Source organism: Etheostoma spectabile, unplaced genomic scaffold (genome assembly GCF_008692095.1).
Source record: "Etheostoma spectabile isolate EspeVRDwgs_2016 unplaced genomic scaffold, UIUC_Espe_1.0 scaffold00007627, whole genome shotgun sequence".
NCBI lineage: Eukaryota > Metazoa > Chordata > Actinopteri > Perciformes > Percidae > Etheostoma > Etheostoma spectabile.
Window position 1 is genome coordinate 43268 of NW_022603507.1, and position 13848 is coordinate 57115.

General features: G+C 43.3%; 28 non-coding genes and 6 pseudogenes across 28 annotated transcripts; all 34 read left to right on the plus strand.

The window, feature by feature from the left end:
• Positions 1-207: 207 nt before the first annotated feature.
• Positions 208-326, plus strand: LOC116678553 (5S ribosomal RNA). Its single transcript, XR_004329295.1, has one exon. It is a non-coding gene; the product is annotated as a 5S ribosomal RNA (ribosomal RNA).
• A 285-nt stretch (positions 327-611) lies between these two features.
• Positions 612-730, plus strand: LOC116678555 (5S ribosomal RNA). Its single transcript, XR_004329296.1, has one exon. It is a non-coding gene; the product is annotated as a 5S ribosomal RNA (ribosomal RNA).
• A 285-nt stretch (positions 731-1015) lies between these two features.
• On the plus strand, positions 1016-1134 carry LOC116678556 (5S ribosomal RNA). The gene has a single exon (XR_004329297.1). It is a non-coding gene; the product is annotated as a 5S ribosomal RNA (ribosomal RNA).
• Positions 1135-1419: 285 nt separating this feature from the next.
• On the plus strand, positions 1420-1538 carry LOC116678557 (5S ribosomal RNA). Its single transcript, XR_004329298.1, has one exon. It is a non-coding gene; the product is annotated as a 5S ribosomal RNA (ribosomal RNA).
• A 283-nt stretch (positions 1539-1821) lies between these two features.
• LOC116678558 (5S ribosomal RNA) lies at positions 1822-1940 on the plus strand. The gene has a single exon (XR_004329299.1). It is a non-coding gene; the product is annotated as a 5S ribosomal RNA (ribosomal RNA).
• Positions 1941-2225: 285 nt separating this feature from the next.
• On the plus strand, positions 2226-2344 carry LOC116678560 (5S ribosomal RNA). Its single transcript, XR_004329301.1, has one exon. It is a non-coding gene; the product is annotated as a 5S ribosomal RNA (ribosomal RNA).
• Positions 2345-2630: 286 nt separating this feature from the next.
• Positions 2631-2749, plus strand: LOC116678561 (5S ribosomal RNA). The gene has a single exon (XR_004329302.1). It is a non-coding gene; the product is annotated as a 5S ribosomal RNA (ribosomal RNA).
• A 285-nt stretch (positions 2750-3034) lies between these two features.
• LOC116678562 (5S ribosomal RNA) lies at positions 3035-3153 on the plus strand. The gene has a single exon (XR_004329303.1). It is a non-coding gene; the product is annotated as a 5S ribosomal RNA (ribosomal RNA).
• A 286-nt stretch (positions 3154-3439) lies between these two features.
• Positions 3440-3558, plus strand: LOC116678563 (5S ribosomal RNA). The gene has a single exon (XR_004329304.1). It is a non-coding gene; the product is annotated as a 5S ribosomal RNA (ribosomal RNA).
• A 284-nt stretch (positions 3559-3842) lies between these two features.
• LOC116678564 (5S ribosomal RNA) lies at positions 3843-3961 on the plus strand. The gene has a single exon (XR_004329305.1). It is a non-coding gene; the product is annotated as a 5S ribosomal RNA (ribosomal RNA).
• A 286-nt stretch (positions 3962-4247) lies between these two features.
• On the plus strand, positions 4248-4366 carry LOC116678565 (5S ribosomal RNA). Its single transcript, XR_004329306.1, has one exon. It is a non-coding gene; the product is annotated as a 5S ribosomal RNA (ribosomal RNA).
• Positions 4367-4652: 286 nt separating this feature from the next.
• On the plus strand, positions 4653-4771 carry LOC116678566 (5S ribosomal RNA). The gene has a single exon (XR_004329307.1). It is a non-coding gene; the product is annotated as a 5S ribosomal RNA (ribosomal RNA).
• A 287-nt stretch (positions 4772-5058) lies between these two features.
• LOC116678567 (5S ribosomal RNA) lies at positions 5059-5177 on the plus strand. The gene has a single exon (XR_004329308.1). It is a non-coding gene; the product is annotated as a 5S ribosomal RNA (ribosomal RNA).
• Positions 5178-5464: 287 nt separating this feature from the next.
• Positions 5465-5583, plus strand: LOC116678568 (5S ribosomal RNA). Its single transcript, XR_004329309.1, has one exon. It is a non-coding gene; the product is annotated as a 5S ribosomal RNA (ribosomal RNA).
• A 286-nt stretch (positions 5584-5869) lies between these two features.
• On the plus strand, positions 5870-5988 carry LOC116678569 (5S ribosomal RNA). The gene has a single exon (XR_004329310.1). It is a non-coding gene; the product is annotated as a 5S ribosomal RNA (ribosomal RNA).
• A 283-nt stretch (positions 5989-6271) lies between these two features.
• LOC116678597 (uncharacterized) lies at positions 6272-6389 on the plus strand (annotated as a pseudogene).
• Positions 6390-6675: 286 nt separating this feature from the next.
• Positions 6676-6794, plus strand: LOC116678572 (5S ribosomal RNA). The gene has a single exon (XR_004329312.1). It is a non-coding gene; the product is annotated as a 5S ribosomal RNA (ribosomal RNA).
• Positions 6795-7079: 285 nt separating this feature from the next.
• Positions 7080-7198, plus strand: LOC116678573 (5S ribosomal RNA). The gene has a single exon (XR_004329313.1). It is a non-coding gene; the product is annotated as a 5S ribosomal RNA (ribosomal RNA).
• Positions 7199-7484: 286 nt separating this feature from the next.
• LOC116678574 (5S ribosomal RNA) lies at positions 7485-7603 on the plus strand. The gene has a single exon (XR_004329314.1). It is a non-coding gene; the product is annotated as a 5S ribosomal RNA (ribosomal RNA).
• Positions 7604-7889: 286 nt separating this feature from the next.
• On the plus strand, positions 7890-8008 carry LOC116678575 (5S ribosomal RNA). Its single transcript, XR_004329315.1, has one exon. It is a non-coding gene; the product is annotated as a 5S ribosomal RNA (ribosomal RNA).
• A 285-nt stretch (positions 8009-8293) lies between these two features.
• Positions 8294-8412, plus strand: LOC116678576 (5S ribosomal RNA). The gene has a single exon (XR_004329316.1). It is a non-coding gene; the product is annotated as a 5S ribosomal RNA (ribosomal RNA).
• Positions 8413-8697: 285 nt separating this feature from the next.
• LOC116678577 (5S ribosomal RNA) lies at positions 8698-8816 on the plus strand. The gene has a single exon (XR_004329317.1). It is a non-coding gene; the product is annotated as a 5S ribosomal RNA (ribosomal RNA).
• A 284-nt stretch (positions 8817-9100) lies between these two features.
• LOC116678578 (5S ribosomal RNA) lies at positions 9101-9219 on the plus strand. Its single transcript, XR_004329318.1, has one exon. It is a non-coding gene; the product is annotated as a 5S ribosomal RNA (ribosomal RNA).
• Positions 9220-9502: 283 nt separating this feature from the next.
• LOC116678579 (5S ribosomal RNA) lies at positions 9503-9621 on the plus strand. The gene has a single exon (XR_004329319.1). It is a non-coding gene; the product is annotated as a 5S ribosomal RNA (ribosomal RNA).
• Positions 9622-9906: 285 nt separating this feature from the next.
• Positions 9907-10027, plus strand: LOC116678595 (uncharacterized; annotated as a pseudogene).
• A 281-nt stretch (positions 10028-10308) lies between these two features.
• LOC116678580 (5S ribosomal RNA) lies at positions 10309-10427 on the plus strand. Its single transcript, XR_004329320.1, has one exon. It is a non-coding gene; the product is annotated as a 5S ribosomal RNA (ribosomal RNA).
• A 279-nt stretch (positions 10428-10706) lies between these two features.
• LOC116678581 (5S ribosomal RNA) lies at positions 10707-10825 on the plus strand. Its single transcript, XR_004329322.1, has one exon. It is a non-coding gene; the product is annotated as a 5S ribosomal RNA (ribosomal RNA).
• A 286-nt stretch (positions 10826-11111) lies between these two features.
• LOC116678592 (uncharacterized) lies at positions 11112-11230 on the plus strand (annotated as a pseudogene).
• A 274-nt stretch (positions 11231-11504) lies between these two features.
• On the plus strand, positions 11505-11623 carry LOC116678583 (5S ribosomal RNA). The gene has a single exon (XR_004329324.1). It is a non-coding gene; the product is annotated as a 5S ribosomal RNA (ribosomal RNA).
• Positions 11624-11910: 287 nt separating this feature from the next.
• LOC116678584 (5S ribosomal RNA) lies at positions 11911-12029 on the plus strand. The gene has a single exon (XR_004329325.1). It is a non-coding gene; the product is annotated as a 5S ribosomal RNA (ribosomal RNA).
• Positions 12030-12314: 285 nt separating this feature from the next.
• Positions 12315-12430, plus strand: LOC116678612 (uncharacterized; annotated as a pseudogene).
• Positions 12431-12716: 286 nt separating this feature from the next.
• Positions 12717-12834, plus strand: LOC116678598 (uncharacterized; annotated as a pseudogene).
• A 286-nt stretch (positions 12835-13120) lies between these two features.
• On the plus strand, positions 13121-13236 carry LOC116678618 (uncharacterized; annotated as a pseudogene).
• Positions 13237-13509: 273 nt separating this feature from the next.
• LOC116678585 (5S ribosomal RNA) lies at positions 13510-13628 on the plus strand. Its single transcript, XR_004329326.1, has one exon. It is a non-coding gene; the product is annotated as a 5S ribosomal RNA (ribosomal RNA).
• Positions 13629-13848: the final 220 nt, after the last annotated feature.

Genomic DNA, 13848 nt, shown 5'->3' on the forward strand with positions numbered 1-13848 from the left:
TTTTTTTGAAGCACCATTCTTCTTTAGAATTATAATAAACAACTCAGTGTTCAACATTTCAAGTAAGAGTTCAAAATACTTGCAGTTTGACCACAGCATAAATAAATAATAAGTTCTGGAAGACAACAAGTCCACCAAGTCTAAGTAAGGTATGAGAACCTTCAGGTCTTCACATCTAGAAATAGCTGGATTTCGCCCTGTATGGTTGCTTACGGCCACACCACCCTGAAAGTGCCCGCTCTCGTCTGATCTCGGAAGCCAAGCAGGGTTGGGCCGGCTTAGTACTTGGATGGGAGACCGCCTGGGAATACCTGGTGCTGTAAGCTTTTTAGTTAGCCTAAGGCGCTGTGGCTTCTTTGCTGGACGTAGAGCAAACAAGGAAACTGTATAGAGGACGTAACTTTTTTTTTTGAAGCACCATTCTTCTTTAGAATTAAATAAACAATCTCAGTGTTCAACATTTCAAGTAAGAGTTCAAAATACTTGCAGTTTGACCACAGCATAAATAAATAATAAGTTCTGGAAGACAACAAGTCCACCAAGTCTAAGTAAGGTATGAGAACCTTCAGGTCTTCACATCTAGAAATAGCTGGATTTCGCCCTGTATGGTTGCTTACGGCCACACCACCCTGAAAGTGCCCGCTCTCGTCTGATCTCGGAAGCCAAGCAGGGTTGGGCCGGCTTAGTACTTGGATGGGAGACCGCCTGGGAATACCTGGTGCTGTAAGCTTTTTAGTTAGCCTAAGGCGCTGTGGCTTCTTTGCTGGACGTAGAGCAAACAAGGAAACTGTATAAAGGACGTAACTTTTTTTTTTGAAGCACCATTCTTCTTTAGAATTAAATAAACAATCTCAGTGTTCAACATTTCAAGTAAGAGTTCAAAATACTTGCAGTTTGACCACAGCATAAATAAATAATAAGTTCTGGAAGACAACAAGTCCACCAAGTCTAAGTAAGGTATGAGAACCTTCAGGTCTTCACATCTAGAAATAGCTGGATTTCGCCCTGTATGGTTGCTTACGGCCACACCACCCTGAAAGTGCCCGCTCTCGTCTGATCTCGGAAGCCAAGCAGGGTTGGGCCGGCTTAGTACTTGGATGGGAGACCGCCTGGGAATACCTGGTGCTGTAAGCTTTTTAGTTAGCCTAAGGCGCTGTGGCTTCTTTGCTGGACGTAGAGCAAACAAGGAAACTGTATAAAGGACGTAACTTTTTTTTTTGAAGCACCATTCTTCTTTAGAATTAAATAAACAATCTCAGTGTTCAACATTTCAAGTAAGAGTTCAAAATACTTGCAGTTTGACCACAGCATAAATAAATAATAAGTTCTGGAAGACAACAAGTCCACCAAGTCTAAGTAAGGTATGAGAACCTTCAGGTCTTCACATCTAGAAATAGCTGGATTTCGCCCTGTATGGTTGCTTACGGCCACACCACCCTGAAAGTGCCCGCTCTCGTCTGATCTCGGAAGCCAAGCAGGGTTGGGCCGGCTTAGTACTTGGATGGGAGACCGCCTGGGAATACCTGGTGCTGTAAGCTTTTTAGTTAGCCTAAGGCGCTGTGGCTTCTTTGCTGGACGTAGAGCAAACAAGGAAACTGTATAAGGACGTAACTTTTTTTTTTGAAGCACCATTCTTCTTTAGAATTAAAATAAACAATCTCAGTGTTCAACATTTCAAGTAAGAGTTCAAAATACTTGCAGTTTGACCACAGCATAAATAAATAATAAGTTCTGGAAGACAACAAGTCCACCAAGTCTAAGTAAGGTAAGAACCTTCAGGTCTTCACATCTAGAAATAGCTGGATTTCGCCCTGTATGGTTGCTTACGGCCACACCACCCTGAAAGTGCCCGCTCTCGTCTGATCTCGGAAGCCAAGCAGGGTTGGGCCGGCTTAGTACTTGGATGGGAGACCGCCTGGGAATACCTGGTGCTGTAAGCTTTTTAGTTAGCCTAAGGCGCTGTGGCTTCTTTGCTGGACGTAGAGCAAACAAGGAAACTGTATAAAGGACGTAACTTTTTTTTTTGAAGCACCATTCTTCTTTAGAATTAAAATAAACAACTCAGTGTTCAACATTTCAAGTAAGAGTTCAAAATACTTGCAGTTTGACCACAGCATAAATAAATAATAAGTTCTGGAAGACAACAAGTCCACCAAGTCTAAGTAAGGTATGAGAACCTTCAGGTCTTCACATCTAGAAATAGCTGGATTTCGCCCTGTATGGTTGCTTACGGCCACACCACCCTGAAAGTGCCCGCTCTCGTCTGATCTCGGAAGCCAAGCAGGGTTGGGCCGGCTTAGTACTTGGATGGGAGACCGCCTGGGAATACCTGGTGCTGTAAGCTTTTTAGTTAGCCTAAGGCGCTGTGGCTTCTTTGCTGGACGTAGAGCAAACAAGGAAACTGTATAAAGGACGTAACTTTTTTTTTTGAAGCACCATTCTTCTTTAGAATTAAAATAAACAATCTCAGTGTTCAACATTTCAAGTAAGAGTTCAAAATACTTGCAGTTTGACCACAGCATAAATAAATAATAAGTTCTGGAAGACAACAAGTCCACCAAGTCTAAGTAAGGTAAGAGAACCTTCAGGTCTTCACATCTAGAAATAGCTGGATTTCGCCCTGTATGGTTGCTTACGGCCACACCACCCTGAAAGTGCCCGCTCTCGTCTGATCTCGGAAGCCAAGCAGGGTTGGGCCGGCTTAGTACTTGGATGGGAGACCGCCTGGGAATACCTGGTGCTGTAAGCTTTTTAGTTAGCCTAAGGCGCTGTGGCTTCTTTGCTGGACGTAGAGCAAACAAGGAAACTGTATAAAGGACGTAACTTTTTTTTTTGAAGCACCATTCTTCTTTAGAATTAAATAAACAATCTCAGTGTTCAACATTTCAAGTAAGAGTTCAAAATACTTGCAGTTTGACCACAGCATAAATAAATAATAAGTTCTGGAAGACAACAAGTCCACCAAGTCTAAGTAAGGTATGAGAACCTTCAGGTCTTCACATCTAGAAATAGCTGGATTTCGCCCTGTATGGTTGCTTACGGCCACACCACCCTGAAAGTGCCCGCTCTCGTCTGATCTCGGAAGCCAAGCAGGGTTGGGCCGGCTTAGTACTTGGATGGGAGACCGCCTGGGAATACCTGGTGCTGTAAGCTTTTTAGTTAGCCTAAGGCGCTGTGGCTTCTTTGCTGGACGTAGAGCAAACAAGGAAACTGTATAAAGGACGTAACTTTTTTTTTTGAAGCACCATTCTTCTTTAGAATTAAAATAAACAATCTCAGTGTTCAACATTTCAAGTAAGAGTTCAAAATACTTGCAGTTTGACCACAGCATAAATAAATAATAAGTTCTGGAAGACAACAAGTCCACCAAGTCTAAGTAAGGTAAGAGAACCTTCAGGTCTTCACATCTAGAAATAGCTGGATTTCGCCCTGTATGGTTGCTTACGGCCACACCACCCTGAAAGTGCCCGCTCTCGTCTGATCTCGGAAGCCAAGCAGGGTTGGGCCGGCTTAGTACTTGGATGGGAGACCGCCTGGGAATACCTGGTGCTGTAAGCTTTTTAGTTAGCCTAAGGCGCTGTGGCTTCTTTGCTGGACGTAGAGCAAACAAGGAAACTGTATAAAGGACGTAACTTTTTTTTTTGAAGCACCATTCTTCTTTAGAATTAAATAAACAACTCAGTGTTCAACATTTCAAGTAAGAGTTCAAAATACTTGCAGTTTGACCACAGCATAAATAAATAATAAGTTCTGGAAGACAACAAGTCCACCAAGTCTAAGTAAGGTATGAGAACCTTCAGGTCTTCACATCTAGAAATAGCTGGATTTCGCCCTGTATGGTTGCTTACGGCCACACCACCCTGAAAGTGCCCGCTCTCGTCTGATCTCGGAAGCCAAGCAGGGTTGGGCCGGCTTAGTACTTGGATGGGAGACCGCCTGGGAATACCTGGTGCTGTAAGCTTTTTAGTTAGCCTAAGGCGCTGTGGCTTCTTTGCTGGACGTAGAGCAAACAAGGAAACTGTATAAAGGACGTAACTTTTTTTTTTGAAGCACCATTCTTCTTTAGAATTATAATAAACAATCTCAGTGTTCAACATTTCAAGTAAGAGTTCAAAATACTTGCAGTTTGACCACAGCATAAATAAATAATAAGTTCTGGAAGACAACAAGTCCACCAAGTCTAAGTAAGGTATGAGAACCTTCAGGTCTTCACATCTAGAAATAGCTGGATTTCGCCCTGTATGGTTGCTTACGGCCACACCACCCTGAAAGTGCCCGCTCTCGTCTGATCTCGGAAGCCAAGCAGGGTTGGGCCGGCTTAGTACTTGGATGGGAGACCGCCTGGGAATACCTGGTGCTGTAAGCTTTTTAGTTAGCCTAAGGCGCTGTGGCTTCTTTGCTGGACGTAGAGCAAACAAGGAAACTGTATAGAGGACGTAACTTTTTTTTTTGAAGCACCATTCTTCTTTAGAATTAAAATAAACAATCTCAGTGTTCAACATTTCAAGTAAGAGTTCAAAATACTTGCAGTTTGACCACAGCATAAATAAATAATAAGTTCTGGAAGACAACAAGTCCACCAAGTCTAAGTAAGGTAAGAGAACGTTCAGGTCTTCACATCTAGAAATAGCTGGATTTCGCCCTGTATGGTTGCTTACGGCCACACCACCCTGAAAGTGCCCGCTCTCGTCTGATCTCGGAAGCCAAGCAGGGTTGGGCCGGCTTAGTACTTGGATGGGAGACCGCCTGGGAATACCTGGTGCTGTAAGCTTTTTAGTTAGCCTAAGGCGCTGTGGCTTCTTTGCTGGACGTAGAGCAAACAAGGAAACTGTATAAAGGACGTAACTTTTTTTTTTTGAAGCACCATTCTTCTTTAGAATTAAAATAAACAATCTCAGTGTTCAACATTTCAAGTAAGAGTTCAAAATACTTGCAGTTTGACCACAGCATAAATAAATAATAAGTTCTGGAAGACAACAAGTCCACCAAGTCTAAGTAAGGTATGAGAACCTTCAGGTCTTCACATCTAGAAATAGCTGGATTTCGCCCTGTATGGTTGCTTACGGCCACACCACCCTGAAAGTGCCCGCTCTCGTCTGATCTCGGAAGCCAAGCAGGGTTGGGCCGGCTTAGTACTTGGATGGGAGACCGCCTGGGAATACCTGGTGCTGTAAGCTTTTTAGTTAGCCTAAGGCGCTGTGGCTTCTTTGCTGGACGTAGAGCAAACAAGGAAACTGTATAAAGGACGTAACTTTTTTTTTTTGAAGCACCATTCTTCTTTAGAATTATAATAAACGAACTCAGTGTTCAACATTTCAAGTAAGAGTTCAAAATACTTGCAGTTTGACCACAGCATAAATAAATAATAAGTTCTGGAAGACAACAAGTCCACCAAGTCTAAGTAAGGTATGAGAACCTTCAGGTCTTCACATCTAGAAATAGCTGGATTTCGCCCTGTATGGTTGCTTACGGCCACACCACCCTGAAAGTGCCCGCTCTCGTCTGATCTCGGAAGCCAAGCAGGGTTGGGCCGGCTTAGTACTTGGATGGGAGACCGCCTGGGAATACCTGGTGCTGTAAGCTTTTTAGTTAGCCTAAGGCGCTGTGGCTTCTTTGCTGGACGTAGAGCAAACAAGGAAACTGTATAAAGGACGTAACTTTTTTTTTTGAAGCACCATTCTTCTTTAGAATTATAATAAACGAACTCAGTGTTCAACATTTCAAGTAAGAGTTCAAAATACTTGCAGTTTGACCACAGCATAAATAAATAATAAGTTCTGGAAGACAACAAGTCCACCAAGTCTAAGTAAGGTATGAGAACCTTCAGGTCTTCACATCTAGAAATAGCTGGATTTCGCCCTGTATGGTTGCTTACGGCCACACCACCCTGAAAGTGCCCGCTCTCGTCTGATCTCGGAAGCCAAGCAGGGTTGGGCCGGCTTAGTACTTGGATGGGAGACCGCCTGGGAATACCTGGTGCTGTAAGCTTTTAGTTAGCCTAAGGCGCTGTGGCTTCTTTGCTGGACGTAGAGCAAACAAGGAAACTGTATAGAGGACGTAACTTTTTTTTTTGAAGCACCATTCTTCTTTAGAATTAAAAAACAATCTCAGTGTTCAACATTTCAAGTAAGAGTTCAAAATACTTGCAGTTTGACCACAGCATAAATAAATAATAAGTTCTGGAAGACAACAAGTCCACCAAGTCTAAGTAAGGTATGAGAACCTTCAGGTCTTCACATCTAGAAATAGCTGGATTTCGCCCTGTATGGTTGCTTACGGCCACACCACCTGAAAGTGCCCGCTCTCGTCTGATCTCGGAAGCCAAGCAGGGTTGGGCCGGCTTAGTACTTGGATGGGAGACCGCCTGGGAATACCTGGTGCTGTAAGCTTTTTAGTTAGCCTAAGGCGCTGTGGCTTCTTTGCTGGACGTAGAGCAAACAAGGAAACTGTATAAAGGACGTAACTTTTTTTTTTGAAGCACCATTCTTCTTTAGAATTAAAATAAACGAACTCAGTGTTCAACATTTCAAGTAAGAGTTCAAAATACTTGCAGTTTGACCACAGCATAAATAAATAATAAGTTCTGGAAGACAACAAGTCCACCAAGTCTAAGTAAGGTATGAGAACCTTCAGGTCTTCACATCTAGAAATAGCTGGATTTCGCCCTGTATGGTTGCTTACGGCCACACCACCCTGAAAGTGCCCGCTCTCGTCTGATCTCGGAAGCCAAGCAGGGTTGGGCCGGCTTAGTACTTGGATGGGAGACCGCCTGGGAATACCTGGTGCTGTAAGCTTTTTAGTTAGCCTAAGGCGCTGTGGCTTCTTTGCTGGACGTAGAGCAAACAAGGAAACTGTATAAAGGACGTAACTTTTTTTTTTGAAGCACCATTCTTCTTTAGAATTAAATAAACAATCTCAGTGTTCAACATTTCAAGTAAGAGTTCAAAATACTTGCAGTTTGACCACAGCATAAATAAATAATAAGTTCTGGAAGACAACAAGTCCACCAAGTCTAAGTAAGGTATGAGAACCTTCAGGTCTTCACATCTAGAAATAGCTGGATTTCGCCCTGTATGGTTGCTTACGGCCACACCACCCTGAAAGTGCCCGCTCTCGTCTGATCTCGGAAGCCAAGCAGGGTTGGGCCGGCTTAGTACTTGGATGGGAGACCGCCTGGGAATACCTGGTGCTGTAAGCTTTTTAGTTAGCCTAAGGCGCTGTGGCTTCTTTGCTGGACGTAGAGCAAACAAGGAAACTGTATAGAGGACGTAACTTTTTTTTTTGAAGCACCATTCTTCTTTAGAATTAAAATAAACAATCTCAGTGTTCAACATTTCAAGTAAGAGTTCAAAATACTTGCAGTTTGACCACAGCATAAATAAATAATAAGTTCTGGAAGACAACAAGTCCACCAAGTCTAAGTAAGGTATGAGAACCTTCAGGTCTTCACATCTAGAAATAGCTGGATTTCGCCCTGTATGGTTGCTTACGGCCACACCACCCTGAAAGTGCCCGCTCTCGTCTGATCTCGGAAGCCAAGCAGGGTTGGGCCGGCTTAGTACTTGGATGGGAGACCGCCTGGGAATACCTGGTGCTGTAAGCTTTTTAGTTAGCCTAAGGCGCTGTGGCTTCTTTGCTGGACGTAGAGCAAACAAGGAAACTGTATAGAGGACGTAACTTTTTTTTTTGAAGCACCATTCTTCTTTAGAATTAAAATAAACAATCTCAGTGTTCAACATTTCAAGTAAGAGTTCAAAATACTTGCAGTTTGACCACAGCATAAATAAATAATAAGTTCTGGAAGACAACAAGTCCACCAAGTCTAAGTAAGGTAAGAGAACGTTCAGGTCTTCACATCTAGAAATAGCTGGATTTCGCCCTGTATGGTTGCTTACGGCCACACCACCCTGAAAGTGCCCGCTCTCGTCTGATCTCGGAAGCCAAGCAGGGTTGGGCCGGCTTAGTACTTGGATGGGAGACCGCCTGGGAATACCTGGTGCTGTAAGCTTTTTAGTTAGCCTAAGGCGCTGTGGCTTCTTTGCTGGACGTAGAGCAAACAAGGAAACTGTATAGAGGACGTAACTTTTTTTTTGAAGCACCATTCTTCTTTAGAATTAAAATAAACAATCTCAGTGTTCAACATTTCAAGTAAGAGTTCAAAATACTTGCAGTTTGACCACAGCATAAATAAATAATAAGTTCTGGAAGACAACAAGTCCACCAAGTCTAAGTAAGGTATGAGAACCTTCAGGTCTTCACATCTAGAAATAGCTGGATTTCGCCCTGTATGGTTGCTTACGGCCACACCACCCTGAAAGTGCCCGCTCTCGTCTGATCTCGGAAGCCAAGCAGGGTTGGGCCGGCTTAGTACTTGGATGGGAGACCGCCTGGGAATACCTGGTGCTGTAAGCTTTTAGTTAGCCTAAGGCGCTGTGGCTTCTTTGCTGGACGTAGAGCAAACAAGGAAACTGTATAGAGGACGTAACTTTTTTTTTTGAAGCACCATTCTTCTTTAGAATTAAAATAAACAATCTCAGTGTTCAACATTTCAAGTAAGAGTTCAAAATACTTGCAGTTTGACCACAGCATAAATAAATAATAAGTTCTGGAAGACAACAAGTCCACCAAGTCTAAGTAAGGTATGAGAACCTTCAGGTCTTCACATCTAGAAATAGCTGGATTTCGCCCTGTATGGTTGCTTACGGCCACACCACCCTGAAAGTGCCCGCTCTCGTCTGATCTCGGAAGCCAAGCAGGGTTGGGCCGGCTTAGTACTTGGATGGGAGACCGCCTGGGAATACCTGGTGCTGTAAGCTTTTTAGTTAGCCTAAGGCGCTGTGGCTTCTTTGCTGGACGTAGAGCAAACAAGGAAACTGTATAAAGGACGTAACTTTTTTTTTTGAAGCACCATTCTTCTTTAGAATTATAATAAACAACTCAGTGTTCAACATTTCAAGTAAGAGTTCAAAATACTTGCAGTTTGACCACAGCATAAATAAATAATAGTTCTGGAAGACAACAAGTCCACCAAGTCTAAGTAAGGTATGAGAACGTTCAGGTCTTCACATCTAGAAATAGCTGGATTTCGCCCTGTATGGTTGCTTACGGCCACACCACCCTGAAAGTGCCCGCTCTCGTCTGATCTCGGAAGCCAAGCAGGGTTGGGCCGGCTTAGTACTTGGATGGGAGACCGCCTGGGAATACCTGGTGCTGTAAGCTTTTAGTTAGCCTAAGGCGCTGTGGCTTCTTTGCTGGACGTAGAGCAAACAAGGAAACTGTATAGAGGACGTAACTTTTTTTTTGAAGCACCATTCTTCTTTAGAATTAAAATAAACAATCTCAGTGTTCAACATTTCAAGTAAGAGTTCAAAATACTTGCAGTTTGACCACAGCATAAATAAATAATAAGTTCTGGAAGACAACAAGTCCACCAAGTCTAAGTAAGGTATGAGAACCTTCAGGTCTTCACATCTAGAAATAGCTGGATTTCGCCTGTATGGTTGCTTACGGCCACACCACCCTGAAAGTGCCCGCTCTCGTCTGATCTCGGAAGCCAAGCAGGGTTGGGCCGGCTTAGTACTTGGATGGGAGACCGCCTGGGAATACCTGGTGCTGTAAGCTTTTTAGTTAGCCTAAGGCGCTGTGGCTTCTTTGCTGGACGTAGAGCAAACAAGGAAACTGTATAGAGGACGTAACTTTTTTTTTGAAGCACCATTCTCTTTAGAATTAAAATAAAAAACAATCTCAGTGTTCAACATTTCAAGTAAGAGTTCAAATACTTGCAGTTTGACCACAGCATAAATAAATAATAAGTTCTGGAAGACAACAAGTCCACCAAGTCTAAGTAAGGTATGAGAACTTCAGGTCTTCACATCTAGAAATAGCTGGATTTCGCCCTGTATGGTTGCTTACGGCCACACCACCCTGAAAGTGCCCGCTCTCGTCTGATCTCGGAAGCCAAGCAGGGTTGGGCCGGCTTAGTACTTGGATGGGGGAGACCGCCTGGGAATACCTGGTGCTGTAAGCTTTTTAGTTAGCCTAAGGCGCTGTGGCTTCTTTGCTGGACGTAGAGCAAACAAGGAAACTGTATAAAGGACGTAACTTTTTTTTTTGAAGCACCATTCTTCTTTAGAATTTAAAAACGAAACAGTGTTCAACATTTCAAGTAAGAGTTCAAAATACTTGCAGTTTGACCACAGCATAAATAAATAATAAGTTCTGGAAGACAACAAGTCCACCAAGTCTAAGTAAGGTATGAGAACCTTCAGGTCTTCATCTAGAAATAGCTGGATTTCGCCCTGTATGGTTGCTTACGGCCACACCACCCTGAAAGTGCCCGCTCTCGTCTGATCTCGGAAGCCAAGCAGGGTTGGGCCGGCTTAGTACTTGGATGGGAGACCGCCTGGGAATACCTGGTGCTGTAAGCTTTTAGTTAGCCTAAGGCGCTGGCTTCTTTGCTGGACGTAGAGCAAACAAGGAAACTGTATTGAGGACGTAACTTTTTTTTTGAAGCACCATTCTTCTTTAGAATTAAAATAAACAATCTCAGTGTTCACATTTCAAGTAAGAGTTCAAAATACTTGCAGTTTGACCACAGCATAAATAAATAATAAGTTCTGGAAGACAACAAGTCCACCAAGTCTAAGTAAGGTATGAGACCTTCAGGTTTCACATCTAGAAATAGCTGGATTTCGCCTTGTATGGTTGCTTACGGCCACACCACCCTGAAAGTGCCCGCTCTCGTCTGATCTCGGAAGCCAAGCAGGGTTGGGCCGGCTTAGTACTTGGATGGGAGACCGCCTGGGAATACCTGGTGCTGTAAGCTTTTAGTTAGCCTAAGGCGCTGTGGCTTCTTTGCTGGACGTAGAGCAAACAAGGAAACTGTATAAGAGACGACGAACTTTTTTTTTTGAAGCACCATTCTTCTTTAGAATTAAAATAAACAATCTCAGTGTTCAACATTTCAAGTAAGAGTTCAAAATACTTGCAGTTTGACCACAGCATAAATAAATAATAAGTTCTGGAAGACAACAAGTCCACCAAGTCTAAGTAAGGTAAGAAAACGTTCAGGTCTTCACATCTAGAAATAGCTGGATTTCGCATGCATGGTTGCTTACGGCCACACCACCCTGAAAGTGCCCGCTCTCGTCTGATCTCGGAAGCCAAGCAGGGTTGGGCAGGCTTAGTACTTGGATGGGAGACCGCCTGGGAATACCTGGTGCTGTTAGCCTAAGGCGCTGTGGCTTCTTTGCTGGACGTAGAGCAAACAAGGAAACTGTATAGAGGACGTAACTTTTTTTTTTGAAGCACCATTCTTCTTTAGAATTAAAATAAACAATCTCAGTGTTCAACATTTAAAGTAAGAGTTCAAAATACTTGCAGTTTGACCACAGCATAAATAAATAATAAGTTCTGGAAGACAACAAGTCCACCAAGTCTAAGTAAGGTAAGAGAACGTTCAGGTCTTCACATCTAGAAATAGCTGGATTTCGCCCTGTATGGTTGCTTACGGCCACACCACCCTGAAAGTGCCCGCTCTCGTCTGATCTCGGAAGCCAAGCAGGGTTGGGCCGGCTTAGTACTTGGATGGGAGACCGCCTGGGAATACCTGGTGCTGTAAGCTTTTAGTTAGCCTAAGGCGCTGTGGCTTCTTGCTGGACGTAGAGAGCAAACAAGGAAACTGTATAAAGGACGTAACTTTTTTTTTTTGAAGCACCATTCTTCTTTAGAATTATAATAAACGAACTCAGTGTTCAACATTTCAAGTAAGAGTTCAAAATACTTGCAGTTTGACCACAGCATAAATAAATAATAAGTTCTGGAAGACAACAAGTCCACCAAGTCTAAGTAAGGTAAGAGAACCTTCAGGTCTTCACATCTAGAAATAGCTGGATTTCGCCCTGTATGGTTGCTTACGGCCACACCACCCTGAAAGTGCCCGCTCTCGTCTGATCTCGGAAGCCAAGCAGGGTTGGGCCGGCTTAGTACTTGGATGGGAGACCGCCTGGGAATACCTGGTGCTGTAAGCTTTTAGTTAGCCTAAGGCGCTGTGGCTTCTTTGCTGGACGTAGAGCAAACAAGGAAACTGTATAAAGGACGTAACTTTTTTTTTTTGAAGCACCATTCTTCTTTAGAATTATAATAAACGAACTCAGTGTTCAACATTTCAAGTAAGAGTTCAAAATACTTGCAGTTTGACCACAGCATAAATAAATAATAAGTTCTGGAAGACAACAAGTCCACCAAGTCTAAGTAAGGTAAGAGAACGTTCAGGTCTTCACATCTAGAAATAGCTGGATTTCGCCTGTATGGTTGCTTACGGCCACACACCTGAAAGTGCCCGCTCTCGTCTGATCTCGGAAGCCAAGCAGGGTGGGCCGGCTTAGTACTTGGATGGGAGACCGCCTGGGAATACCTGGTGCTGTAAGCTTTTTAGTTAGCCTAAGGCGCTGTGGCTTCTTTGCTGGACGTAGAGCAAACAAGGAAACTGTATAGAGGACGTAACTTTTTTTTTTGAAGCACCATTCTTCTTTAGAATTAAAATAAACAATCTCAGTGTTCAACATTTCAAGTAAGAGTTCAAAATACTTGCAGTTTGACCACAGCATAAATAAATAATAAGTTCTGGAAGACAACAAGTCCACCAAGTCTAAGTAAGGTATGAGAACCTTCAGGTCTTCACATCTAGAAATAGCTGGATTTCGCCCTGTATGGTTGCTTACGGCCACACCACCTGAAAGTGCCCGCTCTCGTCTGATCTCGGAAGCCAAGCAGGGTTGGGCCGGCTTAGTACTTGGATGGGAGACCGCCTGGGAATACCTGGTGCTGTAAGCTTTTTAGTTAGCCTAAGGCGCTGTGGCTTCTTTGCTGGACGTAGAGCAAACAAGGAAACTGTATAGAGGACGTAACTTTTTTTTTGAAGCACCATTCTTCTTTAGAATTATAATAAACGAACTCAGTGTTCAACATTTCAAGTAAGAGTTCAAAATACTTGCAGTTTGACCACAGCATAAATAAATAATAAGTTCTGGAAGACAACAAGTCCACCAAGTCTAAGTAAGGTATGAGAACCTTCAGGTCTTCACATCTAGAAATAGCTGGATTTCGCCCTTGTATGGTTGCTTACGCCACACAACCTGAAAGTGCCCGCTCTCGTCTGATCTCGGAAGCCAAGCAGGGTTGGGCCGGCTTAGTACTTGGATGGGAGACCGCCTGGGAATACTGGTGCTGTAAGCTTTTAGTTAGCCTAAGGCGCTGTGGCTTCTTTGCTGGACGTAGAGCACAAGGAAACTGTATGAGGACGTAACTTTTTTTTTGAAGCACCATTCTTCTTAGAATTAAAATAAACAATCTCAGTGTTCAACATTTCAAGTAAGAGTTCAAAAACTTGCAGTTTGACCACAGCATAAATAAATAATAAGTTCTGGAAGACAACAAGTCCACCAAGTCTAAGTAGGGTATTAGAACTTCAGGTTCACATAGAGAATAGCTGGATTTCGCCTGATGGTTGCTTACGGCCACACCACCCTGAAAGTGCCCGCTCTCGTCTGATCTCGGAAGCCAAGCAGGGTTGGGCCGGCTTAGTACTTGGATGGGAGACCGCCTGGGAATACCTGGTGCTGTAAGCTTTTTAGTTAGCCTAAGGCGCTGTGGCTTCTTTGCTGGACGTAGAGCAAACAAGGAAACTGTATAGAGGACGTAACTTTTTTTTTTGAAGCACCATTCTTCTTTAGAATTAAATAAACGAATCAGTGTTCAACATTTCAAGTAAGAGTTCAAAATACTTGCAGTTTGACCACAGCATAAATAAATAATAAGTTCTGGAAGACAACAAGTCCACCAAGTCTA